The sequence below is a fragment of the Lissotriton helveticus genome, chromosome 4_1, assembly GCF_964261635.1.
Source record: "Lissotriton helveticus chromosome 4_1, aLisHel1.1, whole genome shotgun sequence".
NCBI lineage: Eukaryota > Metazoa > Chordata > Amphibia > Caudata > Salamandridae > Lissotriton > Lissotriton helveticus.
This window is the reverse complement of record NC_136063.1, coordinates 1,189,963,029-1,189,975,519: the sequence shown is the minus strand read 5'-3', so window position 1 is coordinate 1,189,975,519 and position 12,491 is coordinate 1,189,963,029. Positions and strand designations below refer to the sequence as shown.

Here is a 12,491-nt window from a genome sequence, read left to right as displayed (position 1 = left end):
AGATTATTGAAAATAGAGAGTGGAAGGGAACCCTATCTCTCACTGATTCATAATGCACAGGACAGATTTTACATGATCCGTTTTAGATTAAACCTGTTGCATCACTTGCTGGCTGATCCCCCTGGTTTTACCTTAACGGTCGAGCAGAAGGGTACCTGCGGCTGCGACAATAGGTCTCCGCAGGATACCCTTCATTTTGTTTTATTATGTCCTTTTTATTCATTACCTACGCAAAAGTTCCTGGTGGGTCTACTGAAACGGGCCAGGTTTAAACATGCTAAGGTAGCATTGGTGTTCTTGCAGATGGCTAATGATGCATATACCCTTTGCTGTATTACGAGTTTATTAAGATGGCAGTGAGGCTAAGGAACTCAAGAGAGATGAGCTAAATATGATGCCTTATAATTTGAGATGTTGGACTAACTGAAATGAAATGTACTGGATGAACTATTTTTAAAATATTTTTTTTAATGTATTTTTATCTGTTTTTATGTACTTTTATGGTATCTTTCTAAGTGCCGAATAAAGAAATATTTGATTTGATTTACCTAGTAGGTATCCTTCTCCGAATTCACCAGCAGCCAGATGTGTATAGATCCCACTGTTCCTGAATATGTAGGAGTCATGGGTACTCCCTGGGAATTTGGCCACAATGTCAGTAATGATGAAGTCTGCATCACATATCACCTGCATGTTGATGGAGTGAGTGGATTTGCAGATGCGGTATATGTATTCTGTAGCTGCAGGTGGGCAGATTCGTATGTGGGTCCCATCGATGCAGCCTATTACATGTGGGAACTGTGCCTTTTGGTAGAAATCCAGCGTTGTCTTCTACAGCTCTGCCTGTGTGCAGGGGAAGCGTATGTAGTGATGCATTCTCTGCATCATGGCGTCCAGAAAGGAGTTGATGAAATGGGACAGGCAACTCTGTGACACATCACCTGCTGCGGCTATCACACCCTGGTAACTTCCTGATGCCAGGAGGTGCAGGCAACAGAGTACCTGTACATGAGTGGGTATTGGGTGTGCCCGTGGTGTCTGATGCTCCAGGTATGGTTGCAGGTCCCATATCAGGTCTAGGATGGTGTGTGGGTGTAGCCTGTCATGTATTTCTAGATCAGTCATTTGGAACAGTGTGACACGCAGTCTGTACACACGTTCTTCCCGTCTCCAAGCCCTCTGTCTTGCTGCTCGCAAACGTAGCCGCCTTGCTATGACGTAGAGGGCGGCCATTGTGTCCACACTATAGCATTTTGGGTCTGCTTTTATGCACTGCACCTGATTACCACCTGCTCTGGGTCACTGGTAATTACCGATTTTAAAATACCGAATTTGTACATTTGGTATTACTGAATTTTGGTACATCGCACTACCGAATTTTTACCGATTCCTTATTTACCAATTCAGTATTTTGGGGTTTCGGTGTCGGCCGATCGGTATATAAGGAATCGGTAACTGATTTCCCTTAAATTTAACAAATCGTTATTACTGCTGGCATTCGGTAATACCTACTTTGCACAGGGCTAAATACTGGTCGGTAACGCTGAAATTTACCGAATTTCGGCTTTACCGACCGGTATTTAGCCACCTACATCCAGCCCTAAGATGGAGAAATTCTTAGTGATATGTATGAGCTTCTGACATCTCAGGCCAAAGTTATCAACACTCGGTGCTAAGTTTCTCTAAAAAGGGTCACTTTCCAATACAAACCCTATGCTTGACAACACATACAGTACGTTGCGCTATAGTCCGTTGACAGAAAGCAGACTAAATTGAACCAGTGAAGGAAGAGAGAAAAACAGCACCATATCTTAGTAAATACCTCATTGTTCTGGTCTTTCTATTGCACACAATGTGTATCATTCATTGATCATGAGATTTTGACCTCAGTGCATGATCAGTTGAGTATAGATGGCTGCAATACTGTCAGGAGACATTCATGTATCTTCCTGGCATTGCAAATCCATCTACAGCAGTCCCAGAATATCCATTTGTGCATAACAAATGCACAGAGATATTAACATGCTTAGTCGGGGTCTGCATCTGTGAACATCTACTGCCTTTACAGCCACTAAATGTCTTTATTGCTAAATAAATACCCAGAGTGCATTTTGCAAATGTACATGTTATGTATTTGAGTAAGCATATGAGAAAAATGCACTTGCAGAAAATAGTGAAAACCTATGTTAATCTGGCCCCTAAGGATACAAAATTATACAAAGGCACAGTAAAACTTGAAATAAAGTAATTTTTCACACAATCAGCATGGTCCATATTATTATTAATTTTATTTGGGGTAAAGAAGGGGTTTCTGCTACTATCAAAGTTTCTTCTTGAATTATACGATTCTGAATTCTGCCCTATATAAAATGCAGTTTTGAGTTGCTTTCCAACGTAATCACTAGCGAAGGAACCCCAGCGCCAAGTTGGATCAGCAGTTCCAACCCCCCACCCCTCCTCAGCGCCTTGAGACCCTCACGGGTGAGTAGCTGCATTTTACAAACCGCTGATTGAACTCAAGTGACAGGATCTAATAAAAAACAATAACTTATGCTAACCTTCAGACTTTAAAAACCTTCAACAATGGATACTACATATTTCAACAAAAAAAAAGCAAATAACACATTTGACAATTCTTGGCATGTGGGGCTGGAGAAGAATCACTCGGGTTCCAATTTCTGTGCAATCTATATCGTAAAAAGTAAAAAAAAAAGGCAATAATAGTAACTGCTGTTATAGCAAGGATTTTAATGTGTTTCTTTAAAACACCAGTGTCCGCATATGTATTGAAACATAATAATTAATTGTGTTTTTATTCATGTGCTGAAATGATACACTAAAGCCATAGGCACACTGGGGAGAAGGTGTAGCCTAGTGGCAAAGTTGTTGACCTTGGACACTCTGAACTTCGGTTTTAATCGCAGCATGAACATTTGAGCAAACATTATGTAATCCTGGGCAAAACACTCTTCGCCCCACTTAGGGAACTGAAAATACTTGTAATCTAAAAGCAAGATGCCTCAATAAAAGTTATTACAATCATTTTATAGGTAACCTACTATCTCTGGGTATTCCCTTTCATGATCATTTGTCTATAAAATTAATCTAGGTGACCACGCTGTTGCCTCTGGTTTAATAAATCTCCATCCTACTATTTGTAAAAATGTTTTACTTCTAGGAATTCGTGAACACATTTGAGATTTTGAGAGTTTCATCTGAAAAACGAGTCTCAGTGTTATTTACGTCTGGTATGAATTTTCCACACGAGACGTAATTTAATATCAAATGTATACACTGCGAAATATATTCCGTATCTTGACCTTTGCGTATATTTTCGTATTAAAAAATAGTATTTCCATGGTAATATTGATTATTGTACATTGAGGACGATTTAGTATTTGATGTATTAATCCAGAAATTGGTTTGGGCACCGACTCGTGAAAACTATTATGTATTAATGGCGCATAATGTAAAGGCATCTGCGACAGATGGTGTCATGTGATTAAAAGCATTGATTTTCCTACATTTCCTTCAACAGATCCTGCAAATCACTTCCTGCTGGCGGATCAACAACAGAGTGCGGCACAACAAGATCTTCCTTGCACATAAAAATGCTGATAACTGGCTGCTGCTGGTGAATGACCGAGGCAAAGGGTGAGAGACCCTTTTATTTGCATTGTTGTAGGTGACAACCCTGTTCTGTACATTGGAAGGGCGAAGGGGTGTGCTAAAGTGCAGCTGCACTTAACAGCGAGCATTTTCTTTCATGTGCATATAAAAAAAGATCTTTGGCTCGTCTTTCACTTTGGTGACTCTTTTGGTTAGACTCGGGGTGAAGGCAAAAGAATGATGGATTCAACCCAGATCCTTGTTACTTGGGGTGAATGTTTGCATTGTCCATTATTCCGTCCATCAATTGTTTCTTTTGCATTTGTTGCCCCAAGTGGGAAGGGTATGTCCAGACGTGGGTCCCGTGCTCACTACACTACAGGATTCAAGCTAGCCTGGCTGATGAAGGGTGATTCCCTGAAACCGCTCCCGGGATGCTTGTTTCCGGTCCAGGGAGGAACAGGGTCAAGACTGATTTGCATATGGCTGGGTCCAAACTGGGGTAGTGTGGTGAGCAAAAGAATGATGGATTTAACCCAGATCCTTGTGACTGGGGGTGAATGTTTGTATTGTTCAGCATTCTGTCCATCTATTGTTTATTTTGCATACTTTTGGTTACTAGCATTTTTTTCTAAGCTTTTAAATACTCCGCTGGGGAAGCAAATGTATTGGGGAGCTTGGAAGGTGTCTTGAAAGCATATCTCTCAGGTAAGATGTCCTATTGTACTTGGCATCTTTTGTGATTTCTTTAAGAGGAACAGATTTGAACTTTTACCAAATTTCCTACAGCACTGGGTCTATTCTGCTCAACCGGCGCAGAGCGTGGGTGATATGAATGAGTGTAACATATCCCCAGAGCATGGCTGACACTAGTCAATCCAGCTGGTTAACCTATGTGGAAGAAAATCTCTGAAGAACTTTGCTCAGAAATCCTGAATCTCTGTGAGCTTTCTTATGAATTGTAAGACTTTTGTGCCACTTGTTTCAGAAATACAGTCATCAGTGAGGCTTAACTTGTTGAAAGAATGCATGGCCTGAGGGTGGTTTGTAAGGTAGAAATTGCATAATGTGAGAGAATGAAAGCAGGAGTCCTGAAAGATATATATTTGATTGCCATCAGCTGAGTTACAGTCGATTTACATAATATATTCTTGCAATTACCAAACTGTTAAGTAATTTGCATTTTCTGTATTGTGATCCGTGCCTAGGGTCTTTGCCTTGACAGTACGTGGTGCCTCCTTACATTTTACTAAGAGAGAGAAGCAGAGGATTTGAGGACAACATTCACTATTAGAATGTGCATCCTGATGTGTATCAGAATAACATATCCATTTTCAGAAATAGTTGTACAAAGAAATGGCAAGAAGAATTGCTGGCATAGGTGGAAAAGTAACATAAACACTTAAAAATACACATTATAGATTGAAATAGTGCTTATACATATATTAGGTCATATGTATACTCACTTCGCAAATATATTGTTCAGTAAAGTACCCTCAGTCATGTCCCTGGAGGTTCTAGGACCAGGTTAGAGTCTATATCATTGCAGAGTTAATCAGACATGAGTGACCCATTTAGCAAAACCATGTATAACCTACAACATGTGTTCATTTATGCATGCAAATGGTTGTAATATGTAGGCATTGGGCAATGGACAAATATTTATTATACTTGCCATCCAAATTCCATGTCCCAATCCCTCGTCCCTATCAAAATTAGTTTACTGTAGTCCATTTTGAAGCAGAATCGAAACACCATACTGTCATATGTACAATGAATGATTGTTGAATTCCTCAGAATACTACAAAAAAAATACATAAAGTGTTTGTGCTCTTCCTCGGAGGCAGGTGTGTTGATATTTTCCGGTTGACCATCTTTGATTATGAATGCTACATGGACATGGATAATATTTCTCAAATAATTGCAAGAAGATGTGAAAAATTAGGATTGTTTGTATTTGTTTTCTGTTTCCAATAGTTAGCAAATGCTATATGTGGTTAGACACTAGGGTGTGCATTATATGTAGTCCATTAATCTCTTGAACCTATTTCAATAGCCTGGATCTCTGATGATTATATTATACCACAAAAAGTATGATAGCTCTAACATCACTCAGTCTTCTATTTAAGGCTTTCTATCATGTCATACACAAATGTCTTTAAAATATGAGACGAGGCACCTCACCGATCATATGACGGCATGCTTCATCATGGGTGCTTCCTCTCAATCCGGTAGGTGATTATCACCAAGGTGAGCTCAACCAAATTTGAAAAAAATCTGGGCTCACATAATAAATAATTTTTCTGGAAAATACTGCAGGGTTCCAGTTAAAAATAACTATGTATAAACACAAGATTTCTCTATACCCAATAGGTATTCATGTCATTATTAAAAAATGACTAGATGTTTACAGAAACATAAAAGGTTCTACAGTCACCATTAATATTGCCTACATGTTTTAGCCAGTCATACGGCCCATGTGAGTCACTAAGCTTTATAAACTCCATCTCTATTCACCCCTTACCTAAAAAAGTCTTCAGAATAAGGAGGTGTGAGGCTCTCCTACATGTTTTTCATAATTTATTTAGAACCTATGAGTTTCCTAATCCAGCTCAGAGGAAAAGAGTATTTCCCTGTAGTCATACTTTCATCAAGGATACAATGCCTTCTCAGACACTTCAGACGCCGCATTGCCTGCCGTGAGGGAAACGGCCATCTCGCTTTGTTCTTGCTCCAGCTCACCGGCTCCTAATCTCTACAAACCGCGCCGTGAGGGAAACGGCCAGAGGGTCAGCGCCCATACCGCCATCCACCGCTATCCACCCGGTGCAGCAGCAGCTGGGGAACTACATCACCCAGCTGCCCCGGGGGTGGACGCGGCGGGTGTGATGACGCCCACGCGCCAGGAGGCGCCTTATCAGCAGGGAACGCCTCTCGCACACGCGAGTCGCGCGCGGGAGAAGCCCGGGACAAGGGCGGGCCCTCTACGGCCCTCATCGGCAGGAGGAGGCAGGGGCAGGGCTCGACCCCCTGGTTCATCAGAGACGCGTCTACAAGTAAGACTCTGTTGCTGTGTTGTTTGTCAACCGTGTGATATATAGATGACGACTAAAAAGAAACCTGCTGCTCTGCCCACAAATACCATGGATAATTATGTTGTGCAAACAGTAAAGAAAATAAATGAACAAAGGAGGGAATCACTTGGGCTAAGCCAGTCACCAGATTTGCGCAGGTTAAGCCCTACTTTACCGCTGTCAGCTGAGGATAGCCCCTTCGTGTTGGTGGAAACCAGGGTCTCACCAAATGCATCACCTATGATTGAGTCTGACAGCCAGCCATTGATCATGCTAGCATCCCCTGTTATTCTGGATGTAGACTCTGATAATGTTATTGATTCAGACCCAGAAACTGTAACTGGTCCTGTGGAGGATGATCTACCACTGATTGAGCACACACCCCGGCCTGTGCGCGCCTGTGTGAAGAATCAGCGGAAGCAGGGCGGTCAAAGGCCAAGAGTGAAAAGAAAAAGAACATTATCCCCAGGTTCCTCGAGAGCTCCCCAAAAGGCAGTAGGGGAAGGGACTATAAGAAACAGAGGAGATGACGAAATGTTTGCTAAACTGCTTGAGGTTGTAGAGGGTAAACTCATTGAAATTGTAAAACCTCTGATCTCTAAAATAGATAAACTGCAGGCGGAAGTAAAAAGACTTGGAGGCGTGCAAACAAAGTTGACTGAGGAAATAGGTAGTCTTAACACTTTATTATTAACAAGAAATATTACCGAAGGGGCTAATCAAGCCGGAGAAGGGACATCTGGTGTGCTGACCAATTCAGTCCATATGCTGGCCCCGGAAGTTAATCACAATATAACAACAGCAGAAGGGCGTCCGTTGATAGTAAATTTACCACAAGCACAAGTTCACGGTACAGACCCACTGCAGTTTATTGAGGAAGCCTCACCTGTTGTATTGGTGTTAGCTAATGTACCCCTGTTGGATGACGGTGCTACCGAGTCATCCAGCTCTTTGAGTAGTAAGGCCCTTCACTGGCTCTCAGGTAATATGAGGTTAGCGCCTGGTGGGTTACAGCAACTGGCGCATGATATCAAAGCAGTTAAACGTGTTCCCTGGATAGGGAATCGCCCCAAAAGATTTAAAGGGGACTGTGTGGCGGTAACATTTGCACACCCCGATGTACTTCCTAATGTTCTAACACATATTCTTCCACCCCAGCGTAGAAGAGGTACGGTGGTCCCCCTAACATTAAAATTCTTCCATGGGGAACAGCAAAATGTAACCCTACCAAAAACACCAGCATTAGGATGGGATAACAACTTGAATATGCATAACCGCTGGGCATCCCCCCTAGTACCAAGCATGCTATTGCACAATAGATATGATGCCCTGTCTGGTCTTAATAACTGCGATTGACAAGAGGCCAGACATGAGTTTGCCGAAGTGGTTGCAGGAGTAGATTTACATCAGTCCCCAAATACTATTGGTAGTATACTGCCTAAGTCTGTGGGTACATCTTGCAATACCCTAGAGGGGGCATCAACAACTTGCATTATTGCTAGTTGGAATATAGCAGGACTAGTTTCTAAATTAGAAATATTAGGGTGGTTAGAACTAATTAGAACATTTGATATCTTATGTTTACAAGAGACCTGGTGTCTAAATTTTAAGGGCCTTGATGGTTTTGTAGCACATGAGTTACCAGCAGTGGCAACTACCTCAGGGAGGGCCAAAGGTGGTTTGCTAATTCTGATTTCTGTGAAAATGCGAATTAGGGTGAAGGAGCATATCACTGTGGGCAATAATTCCCAACTGCTGTGGTTAGTTGATGAGGCAGACAAAAACACTCTGTTGATTAATATGTATAATAATGTTTTTGATGCCAGCAGACACACGGTTATTTTAGAATTAGACGTCGCAATCAAAAAATTGATGAAAGCTTCTAATACAGTTTTTGAGTTCATATATGTTGGAGATTTTAACATTTCTGTTTGCCCTCTCTCTAACCAAAAGTTGTGTGGTACTTTGAATCGTGTTGGAGAGCCAGCTACACATTTCCAACACAATACATATGGAGAAACTCTGAACTCCTTCCTACTCGCCTACGATTTGGAGATCCTAGAGATTGAGCAGGATGGGAAGGGTGATAGTTTGCCAACCTTTGTGGGGAGAGGGGCGAACACTGTAATTGATTTTATTTGCATGTCTTCCGAATTAGCTCATTTTAGTTCTGATGTCAAGGTTGTAGACCACATGGTCAGTGATCATAACTGTCTTGTTATTGAAACTAGGTTTTGGGAAGTTTGTATAATTCCAGATAGTAGCCCTATCACAAACATTGAGGTATATAGGCCGAACGGATTCAGAATAAGGTGGGCAGGGGATAAAGCGGAAGTAACTTCTAATTACATTATCTCATGCTGCTTAAATGACATTACTTCAATTATTGATGAGAAACCAAATATGGAGGCCTGTATTTTTCATTTCACAAAAATCAATGTTTTTATTAGTGGTAAGTTTACTAGGTCTGCTGGAAATTTTAATAATAAAGCGAGGGGATGGTTTAATAATGCATGTACTGTGGCACTGAAGACACTAAAAAAGGCATTATCCATCAAACCTAGAGACAAAACAGTTGTAGCTAAGCTTAGATCTGACTATAATTTAGCTCTTAAGCAAAGGAAAGTTGAACTACGTGAGGAAGCTTGGGAGCGACTTGATCTAGCGGCTGTATCGAATAATTTTACTCTTTTTTGGGCAGTAGTAAACAGCCCCTTTTTAAAAGATGATAAACTTCCCGTGTTAACCTCAAACGTGGGTAAGGAATCATGGGTACAGCATTTTTCTGGCATTTTTAATCCTAATACGGTAACGTTGCCGATAAGTTGCTCTTGGCCAGTACTTAACCTAGATATCACCTTACAGGAGGTCCTAAGTAGTATCAGGGCTAGCAAGGGCGGTAAGGCCCAGGGACCCGACGGTGTCCCAGTTGATGTGTACAAATTCGCACCTGAGACTTGGGGGCCAGTACTAGTCAAAGTTTTTAACGCTGCGGTTCGCTATACTATCCCGTGCACCTGGTCTGAATCTATTATTGTTCCGATTCACAAGAAAGGGGACCGAGGAAACGTTAAAAACTACCGGCCAATTTCACTGTTGGATTCGTCCGTCAAGATTATGAGCCGTGTACTCCTCGTCCGACTAGAAGAGTGGGCAGAGTCTAATCAGATAATGACAGACTGCCAATACGGGTTCAGGAAAGGAAGAGGTTGCATTGAACAATGCTTAAACCTGGAACTCCTGATAGGGAAATATACCCGAGCAAAAAATGGTTCACTCTACCTCTGTTTCGCTGATTTGAGCAGCGCTTTTGACCTGGTGGATCACGCCATACTATGGACTACCTTGCTAGAAATGGGAGCACCTAGGGAAATTATATATTTCCTGGCCCGTCTATACGAGAGGCTTAGCTCGAGTGTCCGGTACGGGCCTTCGGGCGAATGCACAGACAAATTTAGGGTCAGGAGAGGTATCAGACAAGGGTGTGTTTTGGCACCCTTGCTTTTCACTCTGTTTATTAATGAAATAGACTTGATCCTAAAGAAGGCACCAGCGGACGCCCCTAGAGTAAACACAAGTACCATCCCCGTGTTACTCTATGCGGACGACGCTGTGTTGCTCTCTAGGACTCCCCGGGGTCTACAGCTTTTGATGGATAAATTTGTGGCCTTTATTGAAAAAAGAAAGCTGGTCATTAACAAAAGCAAGACATATGTGATGGAGTGTGGAGCTAGTAAAGTCAAAACTAAAAAGCCCTATAGGTATCTCATTGATGGCCAAGTGGTACAGTGTGTGGAAAATTTTTGCTACCTGGGGGTTAACTTTTCCAAAAATGGCCATTGGGATGTCGAGCACAAGGTGGTGCGCGACAAAATGATCAGGAGTGCCAATGGAATATTTGCTTTTGCAAGTAAATTAGGTAGTAGAAGGCCTAAAGTAATGCTTAAGATCTTTGAAGCTAGGTGTCTCTCGGCTGCCCTCTACGGAGCAGGGGTATGGGGGGTATCCAGGGTAGAATCTCTACAGGTAGAAGAGAATACATTTCTGAAAAAATTACTGTGTCTCCCGACCTCCACTGCTAATAGTTTGGTCCACAAAGAATTAGGACTACATCATCTAAATGATCTATTATTATTGAGACCTCTGATGTTGTGGCGTTCGGTCTGGATGAAAGACGAAACCTCATTTAATAGGGCCATCATTGAGGATTGTTTACGTCTAGACTATTTTCTCAAAATCCCATGGATTAAATACACAATTGAATCCTTCTCTAGTGTGTTTGGGTTTAACGTTACATTAGATCACTGTTCTGCTTCGGATCTCTCTAAAGAGAGTCTGAAATCAATTTTCTTAAATTATTGTGCAGAAAGACGAGCCACGGATGATCTTAAACTTTCCACCTGTATACGTTATAACCATTTGAACGAATTTGTGGGCCTACACCCTTACCTCCTCCAGGTTACCAAAGGGCAACACCGGTTTGTTCTCACCAGGATGAGGATGGGTACGGTCCACCTATTGGTTGCATTCCCTGAGATTAAGATGCGCCCTACAGGTCCATGTCGGTGCGACAATATTTCAGAGCAAAGCACAGAGCACTTTTTACTTATATGTAACCTGTATAGTGAATGTCGTAAATTCTTTTTAAAACCTTTATTTATTAAATTTGGAGCCAGAACTGTTAAAGCGGCAATGAAATTACTTTTTAACTTGCATCATCCTGACATCTGTTTTTATACGGCTAGTTATTTACTTAGGGCCATTAGCTATAGGAAAAGCATGATTTTTTTAAAAACAAATATACAAATTTCTTAAAACATTTCATCTATTGGAAACCTTTTTTTTAGTGTGTCACTTGATTCGTTATATGTACCATACTGTATTTTAGCGGATTGCGATTGTCAAGCGTATTTTTCTTTTAACATGTATTGTATGTATGTACTTTTATGGACATGATTTACATGTTTCCGAATAAAGTTTTGAATTGAATTGCCTTCTCAGACCCTACATTTGTTTTCCTCTGCTGTGTGGCAGAGGAAAACAAATGTAGGCACTGAAATGACATTATAGGGCTGTATCTCAGATTATTGATCACTAAATGATTGTCTTATGTAAATATTGTGCCACAAATGTTATTTATGAATTTATTCTTCCACTGGATGTAGTTATTCTTATATTAACTCAAAATATGTGATATTTCTGTCAACAGTGTTTAGGGCATAATGTTTTTAGCAGACAATATTTAGGCCACAATATTCTGTTAGCATACCAGCCAGATATTTTATCTATATCAACAACAGTTTGCCCAAGTATTTTAAAATCTTTACCTGGTTTGAAAACAAAAAGCTACCAGCCTAAACCACAAAATGTAATGAGCGGCCCCTGCAAACAGCTTGTGAAATGAGATGCATTAGTTTCCTAAAGAAATTCTCCATGTTTATATACCATATAATGCGGGGCGTAGTGGGGATCCATGCCTTGCACCACTTTTGATATAGATCAGTAATGAGTTGATCACATTTACACTGATAGTAGCTTGAGGGTGTGGATATACATTTTGCACCCAATAAATATTGGTGGGGTGAAAGTCAATTTCCTGCATTACCTCCTACAAGAAACCCCATGATAGCCAATGAACTGTTTGTACACATCCAGTAAGATCTTAACTAGAGGTTTCTGAAAAGTTTCAGTGCAATTGATGTGGCCTACAGTAAGATTCCTATGATAAGTAGTGTCCTGCCTTAGTATGAATCTATGCTGTAAGCTGGAAGTTAAAGTACTAATCCTGATTCAGAAAAACAGCTATTT

At 41.1% G+C, this 12,491-nt stretch overlaps 1 protein-coding gene across 1 annotated transcript in view; it reads left to right on the top strand.

The window, feature by feature from the left end:
• The window catches only part of CDH18 (cadherin 18), a 2,258,828-nt gene that overhangs the window by 235,133 nt on the left and 2,011,204 nt on the right, over positions 1-12,491 (top strand). Inside the window, exon 2 of the mRNA XM_078687769.1 lies at positions 3,539-3,654. The gene's annotated coding sequence lies outside the window, so the exon portion shown is untranslated. The remainder of the gene's footprint in view (positions 1-3,538; positions 3,655-12,491) is intronic.